We start from the raw sequence: 20,105 nt of genomic DNA on the forward strand, positions 1-20,105 counted from the left end.
AAGTGTCCAGGCTTTTAGCACTTATAGCAAACTATGGAGCTTTTGTCTTTGTCCTTCTTGTCTCGGGGCATTCTTCTTGAAGAGCTTCTCCACTTAGACCCACTTTTATTTCTCCACATTTTGCAGATTTTGCAAGAGATGAAGGCGAGCTTAACATCATCTGAGTCTTCTTCAGATTCATCATCAGATGAATCATTGACTTTAAGCACTTTGGAGGAGCTTCTCCATACTTGTTCTCGGACGATGGTTCTTTCTTGTTCTTTTGGTTGCTAAGAGCCAAAGACTTTTCTCTTATAAGACCTTTGTCTTGCTGGAGCTATTTTTCATGAACCTTAAGGGTACCAACAAGTTCCTCAAGAGACATAGACACAAGATTCTTTAATGCTCATAGCGTTGTTACTTATGGTCTCCATTTCCTAGATAGACTTCTTAAATTTTTTTTGATGTGGTCATAATTATCATAAGTTCTACCTAAGGATCTTAGTACATTAACAATGGTTTGAAAAACGTCCGAACATACATTGTATGTCTTTGTTTTCTTCCATGGAGAAGAGTTCATACTTATGGGTGAGGAGATTGAGTTTCTTCCTCTTTACCTGTGAGGTGCCCTCATATGTTACAGTTAAAGTGTCCCACATTTTTCGGACACTTTTGAAGTTGTGTACCATTGTGTACTCCTCTTCTGAAATAGCACACAACATGACGTTCCCAGCCTTGGAATTTAGCAAAAGTCTGAACCACATCCCATAAATCTAAATGAATAGATTCAAAATGGGCTATCATACTGGTTCACTTAAACTGAGCCACAACTAGTTCTCCTTCACTCACTAGTAAAGGGTTCCACTAATCAAGAACTAATTACAAACAAGTATTCTAACTTGCCACTCCTGATTTTACAAGTATTCTTAACACCACTTTTGGTATCTTCTTAAAGTCCCCCTAAATCTAAGAACCCAAGTATTCTTTAACACTAAGCCACGTCTTACTTTCATAAACAAATGTTTGATTGAATACAAGTATTCTTAACACTCAATGAATGAATATACAATTAAGCACAACTACAACTACTTTGCTTTGCGAAGAATCATAATAGTGTAGAATGTGTAGTGTTTATAATAGAGTTTAACTTTCTCAATATTTCTTGTGCTCTTGTTCTTTCTCTTTTTATGTTTTTCGTCAAATCACTTCATTAGGGGAAACATCCTTTTTATAGATTTCAATGAGGTATCCATTATGGGATTTGCATCGTTATCTTGAAGGGACTATTGTCTCACATAGAGGAATTGATCAACGTGTCAATCTCTAAATGGCAAGGATTTTATATGAAGTGAAAACAACGCCATGTGCTTTTTGACCTTTGTGAAAGCGACCTTCTAGAGGATATTCCATGGAGCTCTTCTAGTCTCTTATATGTTGTCCTTTTCTTGAATTCAAATGTTAGTCATTCAAATGTAATAGAGACAAATGGATTTTGACTAAAACCGTACATGTGCTCTTCCCTTTTTCATGATACTCAGTCCTTGAGATTGCACACACGAATTTACCTTATGATTGCGTGTGTATACTGTTATGCACAAGAGTGGATGCTGACTGAATATAGCTTGTTGGACGCTAGGTTAAAATAGAGAATACTCTATAGTTGTGCATGATATTCCTTTAACATAATAATCTTTTCCACTAGTCAAAAACTCATTAGAATATCAACAATTTATACTTATGTTATTCATCAAAATCTAGGGTGGATGAGACGTATGGTTGTCCAGACCTAACAGTAACTTAATGAGTGAAAACCCTCTTTGAAAAGATATATTTATTTGTGCAATTAAAACATAAAGACCCTTTGTTTTTGAAAGTCCAACATGACTGACAAAGGTTATAACCAGTGGTGTAGCTGGTCTAGTTATGGCTAAGTGTGAAGTCCAGTGGGGTTGCTAGCAAGTTTTTGAAATCCATTGGTTTATTAGTCGAGTAGTGGTTGGTTGTGTTAGTGAAATCTCATCTTGAAGGGAGAGGACTAAACATAGCCCAAGGTTGGGGTGACTAGTATAAAAATCATATGCATCATCTTTTTCTTCTTCTTCTTCTTGTACTTCTCTCTCTCTATAATGATTTTAATCTTTGCATTGCTTACTAGTTTTTGTTTATCATCAAGGCAGAAAAGTCCTTTGACAAATACTCTTAAAACTAAACTTTTTTTATCAAAGCCTTTTCAACTAAACATCTCTTAAAAATAGAGTTTTGAACTGTGAAAACCTTTTTTCCATAGCTGCTTGCATTTTCGTTCTAAGCTCAGAATAGTTCTTCATTTTGAATTGTCTCTTTCTGAGCTTATATCATAATACATTTTTATTTACAAAAAGGAATCAAAGTTCATGAAAAGACAATTCAACCCTCTTTCTTGTGGTATTTTTGTCAATTCACAACCGTCAAGACTCAGAGTAGTACCTATTCTTAATTATGAATTTATGATGTGCCCTATGGAACGATTTAGTCATTTCAATATGCGTGATGTAAGTTTAACTTAATTACTTAGTTGTTCATGATGTTTGGTAATGTCACATGAGACAAGTAAGAGAATGTAAGATTTAATGTCTCATGTGAGATGCATGTCACTTACTAAGGACTAATAAATTAATAATTAATGTTTATGTACTAAATTGTAAATAGGTCATGGGCTTAAGTGGAGTAGTTTCTAGAGATAATTACTATTTGATGGGAGTAGTGGTTCAAAGAGGGTTAATACCCACTAACGTGAAATAAGGCCCCCTTCCAGACATACAAGTATTCTCTAAACCCTAACTATCACAAAAGAGAGATAATAGAAAGAAGAGACAAGGAAGCAAAATCTTGTTTTCTTCCTCTTTTCAAGGAAATCAAAGCGCACTAGAGAGGTCTCACTATGGAGAAAAGTACTCATTGTTTATCTATTATTTGTGAGAATCATTGATTTCAAGGTTATGCTTGATTTTCTATTATTGGAATCCATATAAAACCTTAAAACTTACACCTTCTACTCCATTATCGATACATTTGGTTTATCGAAAAAAAAAGTTTAAAACTTTAGTATATAATCAACTTCTCACCCACCTCATCATTAGTCATTGATCATAAAGAATTTAAACAAATTTTTTTTCTATGCATCCATATTGACCAAATTATTCACGTCCAAATAAATTTCTAAAAATTGATCTCATCCCTCCTAGTTGTAATCTCTAAATGTGACATAAAAAAAGGTTTACCTATAAGTATGACAGTGTGGTGTATGAACCCAATCATAATAATACCTTTACCAATATTATATGAAACATTTCAAAAGAAAAAATCATTGTTCTATTATTGATCATGTTACATTAGCAAAAGATATAGGGAAATTGATCCTTTATTTTGTTTGTAAATACTAATAGATTGGATTTTGTGGGAACTCTATCTATTATATTGTCTTTCATGAGCACATGGGTCAACTAGTGTAGGGTTCTTCCTGCTTAACCGGAGGTCTCGGAAGGAGAGCTTTGTTGTCCACAATGGTTCTACTTAATCACCCATTTTTCCAGTCACCTTCCTTTGCCCCACTCTCCTATCTCAAAACTGTAACCCCTCATTTTTTTTCTAGCCACTCTCTTCTGCCTCATTCCTCCATCTTAAAATCCTAACTTTCATTTTCTCCAATCACTCTCCCAATCTCAAAACTCAACCTCCCCTTTCCCCCAATTTTCTAGTCACCATCTTCTGCCCCACTTTCCCATCTCAAAACCCAATCCCCCATTTTTAGTTTTTTAATTTAATTTAAATAATATATCTTGTGTGACAAAATAGACAAATTTACTATTTGTCAATATAAAATAATTTTACACCGATAATGTGTAGTCATTAAACTCTATTTTTTTACCATCTATTCCAACATTTGTTTCCTTAGTTAGGGTTAAAGGAAACATATCCAAAGTATTCAAGTGTGTAATTTGCTCTTACCTTCAAGTCAAGTGTAGGCTTTATACTCATCGTCTATGGTGATATACAATTTTATCATATTCATATGATTCTCAGGGTATGAAAGGATTTAATCACGTCCCATGATCTTTGGGGGATAATTGATAGGATAATTAGGGTACCTAGATATGTTTGAAATTAAGGGGTGCACATGAGCCTATTTACACAAGGGCCTAGTCAAATTTTATAGGTTGGGGTTGTCATTCGACCTAATGATGACAAACGAATATACCATCTAATATAATATAGTGTTAAATCATTGGAAAAAAACTTTAAAAAGTTTTTATTTTAAAAAACTACAATAGTTAATCACTAAAAAATAGTCTAATATTTTGTATGTGTTTATTTATACTCCATCATTCCTATTTATAAAATCTCAATTTAAAATGATGTTTTTTTTATAAGTCCCAATCTACAATGTCTCTTACATTTATTATTTTTAGACTAAAACAACCCTAATTAAGAGAGAGAAAGAGAGAGTGTGTATTAACAATCAATTAGAAAAGAGAAAAATATTAATGAGAATGATAGTTTTAGAAAAAAGTTATAAATTTAAGATAAATTTATTATTATCAACTAACTTAATTAATTTCCTTAATCTTGAAGAAATAGGTAATTAAATATTATAAATAGAAATGAATAAAGTAATAAATAAGTCTATACATATTTCACTAATAATGTGACAAATTTAAACTCTGTGAAGTTAATTTCTTATGCCTAGTGAAGATGTACCAAAGAAATTTTTTTCTCCCCTAGTTTCAAAAGGGATTTTCTTTTTAAAGTTACCTATATTCTAATAAATTTACCCAAATGGTTAATGTATTGAAATTAAGATTAAATAGTTCAAATAATACTTGAATTCAATTCTTGATAAAAATAATTTGTTGTCTGACTTTATTTATCTTCTGACCGAACATTGGATTATGAAAAAAAATTCTAACAAATCTCCCAAATCATTCAATTCACAGTTGATTAGTCTTCCTGTAACTTTTTGAATGGTCCAAACAAATTTATATAGATCAGTTTGTTGAGTTTGTGAACATTTGGGAACTTTTCCTTTTAAGGTTTTTCAACATAATGGGAACAACATTACCGCATAGAATTAATTACTTACAAGCTAGTAGCCACATGCTCCTTTCAATGGATCCTCCGAGCATCCTTTCACTGTTTCACAATAAAACTAAATAAATAAATACTTTCACAGTCTCTCCCGGTACGTAGTTTTTGTCTTTCTACTTACTAAGGTGAGTCACTACTCACTAAGAACTATATTATTCCCTTCCGCAATATTTATAGGTACTAGTTAAGGATATCATATCTATTTATGATTTAATCAAATATGAGAGTAAGAATAGCCTAATTAGAAGTATTAAAAGAAAAAATTCCACTAAAAAAATCTTAAAAACTTCATTTGGAACCATTATAAAATATTTAGCAAACTAATACCGGTTTTAATTGTTTTAGTTCTTTTTTACAGAAAATCAATTTTTCCATTAACATTTTAAATTACTTCTTAAAAGTAATTTCAAACATAACATGTTCTTACTTCACCGAAAGAAAGAAATTTAACGTGTTCTTGTAGTGCATTTTGATAGACAAATTAAACACTTGTATATCTAATAAACTTTCATTTGATAGCAATATATTTAACTTATATATACACTTATATATCTAAAAAGCATGGAAGGTTAGATAGAAAGGGGGTTGTTTTTTTTAGGGCGCATTGTGGTCACACGCATGTCTGCCTTGGTCCCATTCTTGGCTCTTTATTTTCGATCTGTGTATAATATTCCTTCAATTCCATGAATTTTCTTTTTGTTTTATATTTTTTATATGTTTAGATTTCAATTGTCAAAGAACCCTATTCAAACATTTGATGATAGCTGCACCACCACTACCAATACCATAACCCACGAGGAGAGTCCCCTTTTGGTGGAGTTCATGATGACATCAATCCCACCTTGTCATGACGTGTTCTCTTTTCAATATTAGTGCCCATGGTTCTCTGCAATTATTTTGCTATAACATTGGCCACCAACCTATGAAAAATATTGGCTTTTTCATATGAGTTGTTGTCCATGGTGGAGTTCATTCTCTTTTTCCTATGTACCTAAGTTTCATAACTCACAAAATCATGCATTTTTTATTTCTGTTTTCGTCGCAAAACTATTAAGAGGAAAGATGACAAGATATAACACATAACTTAGTATTTTATTTGACTTTCGATATTTGTGGCGTGTCTAGATCCGGTGATATAATAATAATAATAATAATAATAATAATAATAATAATAATAATAATAATAATAATATTATTATTATTATTATTATTATTATTATTATTATTATTATTATTATTATTATCAAAAATGAGAATTATACATATAAGTCATACAATTATAAATACATAGTTAAAATTAGCAGTTTTTTAATAGTTACATTACCACTTAAAAAGTTAATAGATTTTCTTTTCAAGTTTAATGATCATACACAGTGTAAGATATTTTTATATTATTTATCAATCACAATATTCTGTAATATTCATAATAATTATCATAAAAATAAATATAATTGTCATATATGATGAATTGTAAATAAATGATAGCGTAAAATTTTTTATATTATTATTGTATACCTTTATTTCTTTCCTTTAATATTAACCATTTAAATATCATCTTAATGATTCATGTTTTCAATTTTTGCATATTAACTAAGTATTCTTAGATTAGTCCTCTCTCTCTCTTATATATAATTTACACCTATTTATTTTTAGAAGAAATATATTAATAAATTATAAATATGATTCTCTTAAAAAAAAAGGCATAGTTTAAATACATATTTTTTTCTAATTTGTATAATCTACTCTCTCTAAATATAAAGATTTTGTTTTAAGGGGTGATGTTACTTGTCATATCCATATTCATTTCCTTAAAAAAAATATTAAATGAGTTTATTTTATTTTTAATTCAAACAAATATAATTATGATAATTAATATGAATCGTGTAAATTAGAACAATCGAATTTTATATTTATTCTATTTTTTTGAATTCAAATTTTGTAATTATTCATACTTAATGGATAATAATTACAATTAATTTTATTTTTTATTTATTTTATTCTTCTCTATTAAATACAATCAATTAAAATATTGTTATGATGATTACATTAACAAATCAATTCATTAAATCTTAAAAATGTTTTTTATCATAATAAATACAAAATAGTTATACGATTAGCCTAATTATATGTTTCTTGATTATTTCATTCTAATTACCACAAAAAAAAGAAAAAAAATCACAATTTCAACTTTTTGATGTTAACAAATCAATCCATCAATTCAGTAAATCTTAAAAATCATTTTTTCCCTATCATAATAAATATAAAATAATTATTCAATAATTAGATCACATGTTTCTAATTAATTCGTTCAAATCAAAATTGAACTACATCAATTTTTTTTAAAAAGTCAAAAGAAAACATATAAAATATCGTTAAAGTGAAAAAGATTATACTTAAGACAACACTTTCAACAATAATAATTTTCAGAAATATGTATGTATATAAAAATATATTTAAATATTTATTTACATATCTTTTGATATATTTTATTAAAAATCAAAGTATGTAATTAATAATATATTAAAAATTTAAAATAATATAAAAATTTATTTATATAAATTATAAAATATGAATTTAATAAGGTATAAACGATAAACTAATTTGTGGTATAATTTGTTGATGTACTCATTTACTTTTTATGAAAAATACTTTAAATAGTTATAAATACGATTATTTTAACATCCACTAAGATGTAACATTATATATATTCTCGTACTACAAGGAAATGTTAGTTAGATTTTTTTAGTTATATAGAGATTTGAATCATCGGATCCGATTGTTCTTTATCATGATACTACTGGATTTGATTTTGCACATGTCGAGTATATTTGAAAGCTTTTACCACTAAAATAACACCTAATTTGTACTGAAGTACTACTTTCACATTTCAACCAGTGTGTATCTGAGACGAAATATTGGACTAGATTACCTGTATTTATTTATTTTTAAAGTGAAAATCGTTTATCCTACCAAACAGTGATTAAGAGGGATTGATACCAACAAACGTGATTATATAAACAAAATCGTACAAAAAATTATACCGAAAGATCAGAGCGTGAATAAGTATTTATTTGAACATGCACGTTACGTGTGATGATGGCTTGAATAAGTGACTTCTTCGATATAAATGAAAACGACTATATATCTAAACAGACTCTAAATCCTGTTTATCCAAACACTAATATAATAAACACTTAATTAAGTTATTTATTCGAACAGGTCCGAAATTTTTAATGATGTATCTCATATGAGCTGAAATCAAGTAATGATGGCCAAATTTTTCTTTACATTTATTTTCTTCAACTGTTCCAAAAATACAAATATAATTTAATATTAATTAAAAAATATTGCTGGGCTTGCCTCAGTACAGATTTCGTTTAATTTTGACAATTTTGACAATCTCGCATGGGACATGGATTTTGGTTAGTCCTTCCAAGCTTGTATTTATTTCTTCTTTTGCAGTAATCAATAAATTTTAGGCCTGACGGTAGGGGATGGATCGAGTTTAGGGTGTCAACCTTATGGGATGCTTCTCTTAATCCTATATTATTTCATGTCTTTTTTCAAAAAATTAAAAAAATATTGCACCCGTAGTAATATGACATGCATGTTTGAACATTCTCTCAATTTCTATAATACCTTTGCGCAAATCTAGATGCTATCACATATTTTTCTGTATTTTATTCTGACAACCAAAAAAAATGCTGAAGCACGATCTATATTTAAGTATTTGTACATTGATATAACAATAGTGGTCAGGTTTTCTGTTAGGCTACTCATTCATAAGAGTGCGTTAGTTCTTCCGTACGACAATATGGATGAATGGTCTTTAATTTGGTGGTGAAAGGATGAATATATCAAATCGCACTTTCTGTCTTGTTTGGTATTTTATATTACGAACACGAATGCACATATGAGGAGGATCAAGGATAGATATGTAGCCCTATGAGCCAATATTGGCTTGTGGACTAATCTTTTTTAGTTTTAAATCTGCCACTAACAAAACATGAAAGAGAAAGGGGAATCCAGGCTACCCACTATAGATACTTGCCGTAATGTGACAGAATAAATAAAAATATGTTTGTGCAATAAAAATAATTAAAGAAAAATATATAAAACATTTTTTAGTTTGTTAAAATTGGGTTGAAAGGAAGAGTAAGAGAATGAAAGAAAGCCAGCTCCAAGGGCGGTAGCCGGTAGGTTCGTCCCACATTTGGGATTTATAAAATTTTATTATTCACTTAAGATTTGATATGTGTTTCCATGTGATTGTTAAATCATCTTGAGAGGAAAAATTTACTTTAATTAATCTACTTCTTCCTTGTATTAAGGTGATGATATTTTAAGTAAAAAAGATCTTACAATGTATAAGTGTTTTTGATGGGTAAAAATTCAAAAGAAGAGGATGATATTTCATTTCAAGACTTAAAAAGTTTTGGGACTTAGAACTTTATATGGAAGAGCACACATTTACCTTATTCTAAAAATAAAAAAAAATAAAAAAAACATGAGAAAACTTCAACTTGTGACTTATCATATGCAAAACTCTCTCTCCCTTTACTTGATCAATCCCTTAAGATTATCTACAACTTATTTAATTGAATAGGAAGAAATAATTAATTAAGTAAAATGGTAAATAATATGATATACTAAAGAGTAAAGAGCTTCTAATGCATGTTTTACCCAGAGGCGCATGTGTTTTATACTCAGCTTTAGAAAAGATCAAATGCAGCTTGTCCCCTGGAACACTTGAATTAAATTTCTCTGTTATTATAGGACATCAATCGAAGGGAGCTAACATATATCTATACTAAATTTCTTCTTTCTCAATTTCTGACAATTTTTTTAACGGAAATCACATATATCTTTCAAGAAACAATACTACTCAAAGCAAATAACACACAATATTGAAATATTTTTAGATTATTTCCATCATAACTTATTGCAGTTACAATTAAGATGAAGTCACCGGCTTCCACTTTGCTTGGTAAATTGAATAGATAGAAAAAAATGACCGTTTGCTCCTTAATTATTCCTCATTTGGCACAGATTTAAAGAGGTAGAAAAACAGGAATTATATGCTTTTGGAGCCTTTAAAACCGTAACACAGACGCACATATATATAATGAATCATTTACATATTATACAAACATAAGTAACTATATATATATTTGAAGATTCCGGAGATCTTCTACAAGAACTAAGCGAGTACCGATATATATTAACAGGCATGTGACTCACTTCATAATTCAAAATCTTAATGTATTTTTATTTTTTATTTTTGGGGTTTACACTTCATTGTTCTCTCTTTGTATATCATTTTTTTCATAAGCAAAAGTAACAAACAATATTTGTATATCAATTTACACTATGAGACTATACTTCTAACACTAATAGCTACAACTCAAAGGCATTGCTCATCATTGTACAAGAAAGTAATTAAAATGTCAGGATAACCAATTCTTAGTTTTCGTTCAGTTTTAATATATAGAGCTACAAAGGATCTTTCTTGAAGATGCACGTGGTCCCTTGAAATGGATATTCACGTACATATATTAGTAGGAAACATAATATAGATCGAATTTGACATTTGAGTATATATCATATGCTTCTTTACATGGAATTTTCCTTCTCACAAAAGCTTTGCTACAATCAGAGAATTTTCAACCTGACTTTTTTAATATTCAAAATACAGACACACAAATATATATATATATATATATATATATATATATATATATATATATATATCAATGCTATCACAAGTTTTTCTTATTAAAAAAAAAAACACGTTGTCACAAGTTTAAATGTTTATTTTTGTTTGGTTCCATAGATACTCGAACCATGTTATTGGGTTTCAATTTCTTTCAATGTTCCTGCTATTCTTTTTAATTTCTAGCCAATTACCTTTTGACAAATCAATAAAAAAAAATTCCAAAAAGTCATTTTCACTTTGTGCTCTTCCATGTATAGGTACTACCAAAACTGAACCTTTCCACCTAGATCTTGTATTAGAGCCGACTCACATAAAAACTATTAGTTTAGGATTTTATATATATATATATATAGTATAGCAGTATCATATCAACAAATCATTTGGGAGCACAAATTACCCCACTACTGAATTTTGATAAGGTTGATTCCACATATGAATGAAGTGCAAAACTAAAATTTAATGGAAGTGCGCATGGGAACTTTTCTGACCCGGGAATATCCAACATTTTGCAATTAGTTGAATTAATGAGCTCATCTTTCTTGTTTTTGTATACAGCTGCAAACCACATCCTTAAATATAACTGAAAACTCTAAAAGATATTCTTGTTGGTACTTAAGTATCAGAGTGCTAATATTGGATCAACCTTGCCCAACTAAAATCTTCACCATTATTTTATGATTATTCAGAGATTAGAGTGTTTTTTGATCGGTAAAAACAACACAGGGTATATAAGGGTAATTCAACCCATAGACAAAGTTCATATTTTTTATAAGGCTTTCATGCAAAGCATATGATCCATTAACTCTCATGGGCGGTACTCGCAAATCCAAAAGAAAAAAATGATCCATTAACAAATTAACTTGTTTTTTTTTTAAAGTGGAAAAATTTATTTCAAACATTGATCCATTAACTAATAAAAAAAAAGAAGAAAAACCTCTCATTAGTCGTTATAGCAGGTAATAACAACTAAGATCTAAATTTTATTAAATCCAGCACATACTCAACATTACAAGATCTTGCTGCAGATATATATATATATATATATATATATATATATATATATATATATATATATATATATATATATCATGTTTAAAATAAGGCATGAGCCTATACAAAATAATAATAAAAACATTAAAAGATCCTTCTGGTGTTTATAATAATTAAAATCATATATAAATTATGTTTATTTGGTCCAATCATTCATAAAAAAAAAAAAAACATATCAAGTTTAAAAACAACATATGTAAAAAAAAGATTAAACAATAAGTAATATTATACTTTTTTGATATAGTCAAATAATTAAAATTTCGGAGAGTCTTGTTGCTGGTCATCCTGTTGTTGTCGCTCCTAGTCCCGTAGTGTCGTCCCTTAATTGTGCTTGCCACCATCAGCTTGGGCCTAACATTGAGTCCTAATACTCTCCTCCAAAGTAGGTTCAAGAGGGCTGGTTTCTACTTCACAAGCAGATAATGCAACCTCAGACCTAGTGTAACACCCTGTTATACTAGACACAACCCACACTAATGTTTTTATTTGTTTTAGTCATTATAAAAATGAGGGTAAATTTTTTGCGATTAAATGAAATATTTATTAAGCTTATTGAAAAATGTTGGATTAACAATGATGTAAAAGCATAAAGTATCATACAAAGAATCGTAATCCTCTTTTAATTAAACATTAGTTCATGATATTAGAATGAAGACAAAGTTTAACAAATACAGAGAAATTATGTACTAGCTACTCCCAACCTATACATCAAATAACCTAGTTAGAGCAATACATAATTCTACCCTAATCCAAACATATACATAAGTAAAATTGACCACTGACTCACGTATCTTCACACCAATCTCTACAATCTTCAAAATATCTGCAACAACAAACGGATTTGATCATTGGGCATGACCATCATCTTCGTGTATGCATCAACAAGCACATACATAAAAAAAGAAAGAGAAAGAAACTAGGGAGGAATACTGGTTTCACACTTATTTATACATTGATAGTAGGGCATCCTACCGTTAATCATAAGATTGACAAGACTCTATGGGGGCTAAGACTTGTCTAGTTATACAGTTTTAATCCTTGACTCTATGGATCCATACTTCTTATTTTGGAAGTGTCTTGGAGCACATACGCCTTAACTCATGCCAAAAACCTTTATCTGCCATAGATGAACTAAATTTATCTTGATCCATGATATTCATAATCTTATGTATATATAACTTGGGCGTACCCTCACACCAATCTACAATGAACTATTAAGTACCAAGTCCTTCCTTAGCTAGAACCTACCCAAACATGCACGCCTTCCTTTGTAAGTCTTGAAATCTACACGTGTCATTTTAACTTATCTTATACTTCTGTTTCTCAACAGAGAACATAAGAACATACAAAGTATCCTATATTCTTGTCTATCAACAATGAGTATACGAACACAACAAAAGAATGTCAAGTCCATAACCCAGGTCTTGATAGGACTAACTACTCTCATATTATGACTAATACTTTATGATCTATATAATTAAAAAGTGTAGATTGTAGATAAAATTCTAAAATAACTATTAAAATGAAGATTATGCATAATTATTAATCACTACTAGAAAATTGACATCTAACATCAGTTATAAAAATTGATGTTGAAATTCACTATACAACATCAATTTTTACGAAAACCGATGTCGTATGATAAAAAATATAAAAAATGCAAAAACTACATATACAACATCGATTCTTTTATAATTGATGTTATTTATACATTTTTTTAATATACTGTTTGTTTTATTAATTAACCCGATGCAAACAGTATCCAGGCAGTGCAAATATATATATATATATATATATATATATATATATATATATATATATATATATATATATATATATAAACATGATGTCGTTAGACAAATGAAGAAAAAAAGAAACATATACCATTGAACTGTCAATGAATATGCAAAGTAACCAAAAGGAAAATTAAACATCAATTATCTTAAAGTTGAAATCAAAGTTACCCTTTACCAATAATTTGATTCAGCCTCCACCTTATGAGCAAATCACTAAAAGCAAATTAGCATGTGACCCCAACCAATGACCTTTCATCTATATATTGAAAAATTATTGAGTTGAGGTCTAGATTAATAGCAACATTAGTGGCCATTTACTGAAATGTCAATTATCACATACAAAATTAAAATTGCACTTGCGAACAAATCTTAAAAGAGCTTTTCGAATTCTATGATTCTGGGGTAGGTAGCATATGACATTAATAGTCCACATCCACCGTTAACATGGTAGCATACATGTATAAAGTAGTGAAATGCACAGGAAGAATACCAACATACCAGAACTTTTGCACTCCCAAAATCGCAGAGCTTGACTTGGTGTATGAGTCGATCAATCTACAGAACAAATGGAAAATAGGTTTAGAATAAATAAATGCTACTCCTTATGGAAAAATAGCAAACTAATAACTTACCAAAAGATTTTGAGGCTTCACATGTCTATGGTAGATTCCTGGTGCAGTATGGATATACGCCAGTCCCCTAAAGATCTAGACATCACATCCCAAACTCAATCATTATAAAATTTCAAAAGAAAAAGTGAGGAACAAGAACAACACATCAAACCAAATTGCAAACAGAGAAAACCTCATACTTGATATGTATATAATTTCACATAGATTAGGGGAATTCTCTGTTTCATGCTACTGTAGTGCTTTATAACACGGAAGATCGTCTCAGGGACATATTCCATCACCAAGTTCAGAAAAAAGTTCATCTCTACTTGTTGTAGAGAAGAAATAGTTACTCAGGGAAATTATATTTGGGTGATCCATCACGTGCATAAACTGCAGTTCATGATTTTAGTATTGCCTGTCCTGCAAGCCTTCTTTATAGTCACGGCCTCGCCAATCTCCAAGCACTTCGCCTTTGTTTCAAGTCAAAAAGGAACATAACCCAAGGGTGTGAAGCAATATGAGAGACTTGACAACAGAGAAAGCAAAGTAGGAACAGTTATCACCTAATGAGGTAATTACTTCACTTATCCTTACCTGGAAAACAATTCCGAATGATCCAGAGCCAACAACACGTTCGGCCATGTAACTGATGGTCTGCAAGTGGCATTAGAGCACCAATTTATGAAGAATAAAAGAAATTGAAACCCGTGGATGTCATCATCAATCTTAAGCATTCAATTTTATTCAAAAGTCTTCAAAACTGTACCTTTTAAGGCCAAAAATGGGGAACCAAGAACAATCAATCAATGGAAGGGGGAGAACAAAATTAAATTAAAAAAAAAAAAAGCAATTAGATTAGATAAGCATAGAGGAAATTTGCCAACTTCTAGCTGACTACCAATATTATATTTTTGGATGGATCCATAATTAAAAGGTTTACTACCCAAAACCACAATGTAGTTCCTGTTAGTTTCAAAAAGGAAGTAAATATGTATATATAGTACAAAATGATTTTTTTTTAATAAAAATTGGAAGTAAAGAAAGGTTAGAACACGCTGCACTTGTTTAGGTTCGCCATTTTTGCCTGAAATTGTGGTTGAGATTATGTGACCAGTGAGTGCATCATTACCATCTGCAACAAGAGTTGGCATTTCCTGCAATTTGTACCAATAAATAGATAAATATATTTAATATTGTAAATCAAATCTCTTAATAGAGAAATAGAATATCAGACTCTTCTTGATACAATATCAGAAATTGTTTATTGAGTTATTTTCATTGAACTTTGTCTTAATAGCAATTATCATCAATAATTTGGTTTAAAAACATTTAGTTAACATAGCAACATCATATGCCTATGGACATACATACATTGATTTCGACATCCATATGCTCGACCTATAATAGAATATCAGGACTCTTCTTGATACAATATCAGAAATTGTTTATTGAGTTATTTTCATTGAACTTTGTCTTAATAGCAATTATCACCAATAATTTGGTTTAAAAACATTTAGTTAACATAGCAACATCATATGCCTATGGACATACATACATTGGTTTCGACATCCATATGCTCGACCTATGCATGACTTAGCAAAGTCACTAATGGACATACATACATACATTTTACATAAACAACAATTTAGAAGTCAATACTTTGCTTTCGGCACCTACTCCTATGCTGCTTGATTAAAAGTTTCATATGATAAGAGAAAAACACAGCAATGGAACAAAACCAGCAGAAATGAATAGATAGTCACCAATCAATAGGCGAAGTTGAAGATAGGTCAAGTGTAAAGAGCTCCAAGGTAATAAGGTATATGCACAGACAAAGTCAAATAAGGTTACCATGGTCCACAAGAAAGCATCAAATGCCAAAGAAAAGCTTTGATATCAATTACGAGTCAACACATAGAGAGAATCTAGGAACACTTATTACCTGGAACAAACAAAAACCGTTTGAACAACAATCCCTAATAAATGAAGGAAATCCCATTTTAAACAAGGAACCCAAATTTAAAAAAGAAAATATACCAAAATTATACAACAAAAAATATAGAGATTAAGTGAGAACAACCTGGCCTAAAAACTAAATGATGAACAACTATTATCACAGAGTACAGTAGCGGCTAGAGAATTACCTTTATAAGAACCAAACCTTCAATTGAATAGTATATATCAATCAAGGTGGAGACTAGGGTGGGAAAGTAAAACATCTTTTCCACCATGTGTAAGTGATTGGAAAACAAATATTGAGCGTAGGATATGTATTCTTTAAAATTAACGAGTAAGATAATTAGAGACTACCGTAGACATGTTTACACAGAAATAAATTAATAAAAAATTAAAATGCATTGTCCTCCTTCCTTTCATCTTCTCTGTTGTTTTGCCGGCATCGTCGGCACCACTCATGGTCAAGCGTGACCTTCCCTTGCAGCTTGGTTTTTGTCATCGGAAAACCTTCCCCCATGGCCTAAAATCCCTAAGCTCGAACCTATACACAAGTGCCAGAAATCGTCTCGGGCGGCGGCAAATGGAGGTCGGCTGTTTGAGTACGACCACAATGCATTTTAATTTTTTATTTTTTTTTTTAAACATGTTCAAAGAGTGCATATCCTATGCTCAATATTTATTTTCCAATCACTTAGACATGCCACCCTAGTCTCCACCATCAAGCAAAGCAATATCCTATATCAAAATAAAAAAATAAATAAACACTAGCATCAATTTTCAGCACACAAACAAAACTTTCATAAGTAACGACACTCAAACTGCAAGCATAACAAAAATAATAATAGAAAAGTACCTTGAAAACGTTTCCATTGACATTGCATTTTAAAATGGCCTTAACAAGGTATAGAACAAATCCTTGAGAGGAGAAGACGAGGCTAGATTTTCAACCACTTTCTGACAAGTGTCCTCGCTCACAGGATTATTCTTCTCTTCGATTCCGAGAATCTGAAAAACTCTAAGAATTGCGTATACGTCTTCTAGGCTGTGATAAAATAACAGATCAAAGAATGACAAATAGTTGACTTCAGTTACGCAGAACGGTTCAAAATCTAACAATAATCCTTTCACAGTTTCACGTCCTTAGGATCGGAATCAAACACAACATTTTAAACATTTATTTTTTGGGAAAATTAAACGAAATTGACGGAATCAGAGAATAACAATGCAATGTGTGGGATCGTGATGCGAGGGAGTTTAATTATTAGGGTTTTTGGTTTTGACCTTGTGGGAGTGGGAGCGAAGAGGTTGTTTGCAGCGGATCGGTGAGAATGGGAGATGGAGAAAGAGAATGGCGTGGTCTAGCTGTCGGATCCCGTAGTCCAGCTCTGGAAACGATGACGACGTCGCAGCCTCGAATCCTGGCAGGAACCAACGCGATGGATCTGTGAGGCCTTGAATCCCAACAGCGCTATCGTCGCAATACCGACAGTGAGACCGAGACCACAGTGACAACGAGTAGAGTGAGAGTGAGGAGTTGAACCGCCATGGAGAGTGAGAAAGTGAGAGCGACAGTGAGATGACACTGACAATGAGAGTGAGAACCGCCATGGAAAAAACACAACATTCATTTTTACACGAAACTGATCCAACATCTTTCAAGTCCGACAACGGATTTTACAACAAGCCTTACAGGGAGCTCTAGGAACTCTAAAGAGTTGCTTGAACAACGAGTTACATTTACGTACTGTCAGTGCTAATATTGGCATGTTTGGGATGATGAAAGAAAAAATAACTGATTAGTCTTTCTATTATAAAATAGAGTATAGGCATTATTTTTTTCTTCTAAAAAAATAAAATTAAGAAATTTTCATGGTAACCATTCGTGCAGATGAAATTAGTAAAATTATCCGTATTAAAAAACCGATGTTAATATTAGTTTTGAAAAATTGATGTTAACATGATTTTTTCAAAAAATTGATTAATATGGGCTTTTGAAAAACCGATATTAACATCGTCGTGTTAACATTAATTTTTTCAAAAATAAATGTTAACATTGTCACATTAACATTGATTTTTTCAAAAATCGATGTTAACAAAATCAATTTATTTACAAAAATGTCATCACCTTTTCGTTAACATCAGTTTTGTAAAAAATCGATGTTAAAATTGAAGTGTTGAAAACATTCTTTTTAGTAGTGAATATTTGTGACAAACGTGAGAATAAGTATCAAATAATTATAAAATATTTGTTGAACTTAAAATCATGTTTTGTAGAACAAAATATAGTTAGGATAATTTTCTAAAAAATATTAGAGATTTATGAGAAAAATTTCTAGGACATCCTATATGTCCGCTTGTCTACTTGTCTGACAGTGTGTTTAAGACATATTTGGGTTAATGAATTTCATAAATTCAATTTCATATTTGGGTTAATTGATGAAGAATTATAAAGCAATCGCATATAGATACACATTATAGCATGTGAGTATAGCGATAAAATGTAAAATGTTATTGAAGACAAACTTGTATTTGCATTCATCCCCAGAGGCGTGTGGCTTGATGATAGAAACCTTTAATTACTCTTGAGAGGATTTTTATCCACTTTCTAGGGGACTTTTAAGAGAATATGACTAAAAAAGAGACAATCATATAGTTTAAATTTGCTTAATGGGATAAATTTATAATCCCCTAGCAGTAGGTATTGACCTCTCAATGAACTATTTACTGGATGATTGATCCAACGCATCACAAGGTCAATCTTATCATTAATCTCATCTAAAACAATCTATAATCCACATATGATGATTATCATATCTTTAATTGTTGATTGATGATAATAAAAGATAATGTATTAATTCTTCATTGATACTAATCCACAACAAATATTTTAACATTCTCTCACTTGGATAGTATTAACCAATAATATGAATCATCAAGGCTAGAACAACAATTTCAATCATATGTCGACAACGATGTATGAAATCTAAAATCTCAAAGTCACAAAATAATATTCGATAGGGATACACTTCCTAAATACCAAATAGTCATATTTCTCACATGAAAAAAGTATATGAGATAGCATGGTCTAATAGTCAAATATGCTATAATGGTCCAAGAATCTAAAAATGATACAAGAGATGTTACTAAGATAATATTACTTTAATTTATACATATCTCATGAGAGAGTTTTCAAACTCCCCCTGACCCAAAACATCAAAAGACTTAACCAAACACATGTGAGCTGCAAAAAATTCTCAAAAGCTCCAATAGTGAAGTCTTTAGTCAATGGACCATGCCACTTTAAGCATGAAAAGTTGTAAATCCCAGGATGAAATCCACATGCATCTAAATGCTCACGATAACCTAATAACAAGAGTGATCACATATAGGCTAAATCAACAAATGCTCTTACTATATTTGACATTCTATTAACATGAGTTTCACAAAATAAGTCACTATGCAATCTCAAAGACAATTAGAAAATACATTAATTTCCTACTCGGGTGACATAGACACCTAGCTTAAATTGATTGATACTCTAGATCTAGATTAATGTGGCCAAAAAATGTCAATAATGAGCAAGCACTTAGATCGATCATGGGTCCAAACATAAAATTTATAAGTATGTTAATGGTGCAAAATTGTACTCGATAGGAGTACTATCATCACCAACAACTTGGCATTGTAGAGAATCATACTCAATAAGAGTATTGTATTTACAATATACTCATAAATTTTGACCCAACAAAATGTGAAGTTTTAGGTAAAAGAGATGCAGAAGATAATTGCATGTCAAAAGACTAATTATGCAATTACCAATAAAATGGTCTTGACATCTACTTAAGATGCCTACTAAAATACAATGAATTT

The 20,105-nt window shown here is 30.5% G+C and overlaps 1 long non-coding RNA gene and 1 other non-coding gene across 4 annotated transcripts; one reads left to right on the top strand and one right to left on the bottom strand.

Annotated features, from left to right (window-relative positions):
* Positions 1-12,486: 12,486 nt before the first annotated feature.
* Positions 12,487-18,141, bottom strand: LOC100780188 (uncharacterized). Of its 3 annotated transcripts, XR_003266683.2 has the most exons (9): positions 17,517-18,141; positions 17,089-17,277; positions 16,424-16,970; positions 16,043-16,255; positions 14,874-15,433; positions 14,477-14,749; positions 14,298-14,372; positions 14,164-14,220; positions 12,487-12,692 (listed from the first exon to the last, which is right to left on the bottom strand). It is a non-coding gene; the product is annotated as an uncharacterized lncRNA (long non-coding RNA). The 3 variants fall into 3 exon arrangements; XR_003266682.2 differs by lacking the exon at positions 16,043-16,255; XR_003266678.2 differs by lacking the exons at positions 16,043-16,255; positions 16,424-16,970.
* On the top strand, positions 18,008-18,083 carry MIR9726 (microRNA MIR9726). The gene has a single exon (NR_126759.1). It is a non-coding gene; the product is annotated as a microRNA MIR9726 (primary transcript).
* Positions 18,142-20,105: the final 1,964 nt, after the last annotated feature.

This window comes from Glycine max, chromosome 1 (genome assembly GCF_000004515.6).
Source record: "Glycine max cultivar Williams 82 chromosome 1, Glycine_max_v4.0, whole genome shotgun sequence".
Lineage (NCBI taxonomy): Eukaryota > Viridiplantae > Streptophyta > Magnoliopsida > Fabales > Fabaceae > Glycine > Glycine max.